The following is a 2,593-nucleotide window of genomic DNA, read 5'->3' as shown; positions in this document are numbered from 1 at the left end:
ATTAAATATGCCCTTGCATTTATTCTGAATGTACTGTATAGCAACTTTGATTCTTTAGTAAGATCAGTGGAGTATTGTTATTTATGTGAACCAATGTAGGGGGAGACCAGTAGGTGTAACACTTTTTGCTTTAGCATCAGGAACTCACAGAACTTTTGAGCTACAGTGCTCAAACTTTTATACAAAGTATCCACATTTGTTCAAGGCACCAATTCAAACCTCTGCAATAATACCACAGCCCTTATGAGTTGATGTCAAATACATGGTGTGCCTTTGTTACAAATCCACTTACTGTTTGACCATAAGTAAAAGTACAGATACTGTGCCTTACAGCAAAAACGACATTGCAAGTAGTCACCAATTCACAGTAACTAATTACATTTACTCAAATACTACTCCACTGATTTGTCTGTAAATTAGTCTAGTGTATTTATGCTTAATGAACACAACTGCAGTGGACCTGTAGATCTAACTTAAAAAAAGAAATTAAATTAAATGTAATTTTGTGTCTGTGTGAATATTTTCAATCAGAGTAGCAATGGTGATGACAAATGAATGTTGTTAACACATTTTACCCACATTTTCTTTGGCTTTAAGTTGCCAAATAGTTCCATACAGACAACATAAAATTTTTCAGTCTGACTTCTCAGAAACCTCACCACTGGCTTTCAACATTGTCTTCGCAACTGATCTGACTCATTTGCCCTTCTTTTAAACCTCATTGGTTCTGTAAAAAAAAAAAAAAAAAAAAAAAACCTGGCCAGCACACATCTATCTGTCTTTTCCACTGTCTACATTCTGTAAGATTACTAAAAAGACACTGTTCTAGTTGTGGATGGTTTTAAATCTTGTGTTCCAACATGTGCTACAATCCAAGTGTATCTAGCAATATTATCATAATGGTTTGAAATTAGCTGGTTAAAAATGCATCATATTTTGCCTGAGAAAATGCAATTTAATGTAATATAAGTTATATGATTTTATCTGCAAAAATTGAAGTACTCAATAAAATTCAGTTTTTAGTAAAAAAAAATTACATTCTTACCTAAACTTTTAAAACTATTGTCTTGTCGATAATTCAAAAAGAACCTACTGTATATTTATTAACTGTAAACCATATGTATCACTTTATAATAACTTAGCCTATATTAACATTCAACACATTTACAACATCACTTACAAGAAGTTCAAAACCTAGCCTACTAGACTGTGTGAACAGCTCCCTCTAGTGTCAAGGGATTATCAGTTCATACAAATATTTTTCAAAATTATAAACAAGTCAAATCTACAATTAGTATTGAAAAGTTTGTAATTTACTCATTTCTTGCAGCAATAACTGAATGCTTTACACATTGATGCACCATGTGTGTAATGTACTGTATTACAGTGTAATTAAATAGTGAGTTCTATAAACAACCTCCTGTTGGATGCAACCAGGTTCTCTACATGTTGGAATTGTGGGAGTGTCAAAAAATTATTCCAGATGGTCTGTAGGAAAACTGAAGCATTATGTTATTTATCGACAATTTATGAGCAGGAATAACAAATCGTATTACAATAGACATATGTTTCAGTATTAATTGTCACATTTAATACATTTTTATTGTTGTTTGGATGTTTGTTTCTTTGTTTTTGCACCTGCACTAAGAAGATCCATTCAAATCCCTAAAATAGTCTAAATTCCACTGCCTTTGATAGCACAGATAAGATGAGATAGTATAGTTAAGACAGCACAGTTCTTGTAAGTGTGGAATTTCATTAACTTGAGATACTGATCTAGTTATACAAATACAGATTTCTGTAACCAGTTTTTCTCTTAAGCACTTGCTCTAATTGTAGTAAATAAATAAATACATCTTGGGATCCTTTTTTAATTTAGTGTTTTTGCTCCTATTTATTTATTATTATTAATCTATATTTTGAATGGTTATATATATTTTTTTTGTGGTCATATATAGTGAGATATGGCAGATGACAGTAGATGTTTGGTCAGAGTTCATGACTGGGAGCTCTGGGGTCACGGCAGGAGCCTCTCAGAGAAGGTCAAAGGGCGGCGATGTCAGAGAAATGTACTATGAAACGCATTTATTATACATTTTCATATTTTCTTACAATATGTATTGTACATTTTCCTTCAAATGTTCTTATAAATTGTCTTGTAAAAGAACATTTATTGTACAAATATTCTTATGAATTTTCTTTAAAAAATGTTTTTTATACATTTTCTTACAAAATGTCTTAATTTATTTGACATTTTGTGTGAAAATGTATAAGATAATTTGAAATAGTTGCATCTGGTGGTATTGCAAATTTGACTTGCAATACCACCAGACGCAAACACTGCTGCCTCAAGTCAAGGCGCCAGACGCTATACCAGGACAAGACTGAGGCCTAAGTGGAGGGATGGAAAGGTCACTCATGTCAGCAGTCAGAGGCAAAGCTGACTAAGAACAACAGGGTGGCCATGACAGGAGTTGTTTGCTGATGTTCTCAGTCTTACTCCATGACCTGAAACAAAAACATAAATCAGTGTTATTTGTCTAAATGCATTACATTTACAAGCGCAATGTCGCAACATTCTGTGCAAAAAGAC

Source organism: Squalius cephalus (genome assembly GCF_949319135.1).
Source record: "Squalius cephalus genome assembly, chromosome: 2".
Classification (NCBI taxonomy): Eukaryota; Metazoa; Chordata; class Actinopteri; order Cypriniformes; family Leuciscidae; genus Squalius; species Squalius cephalus.
Note: the sequence above shows the minus strand (reverse complement) of the source record.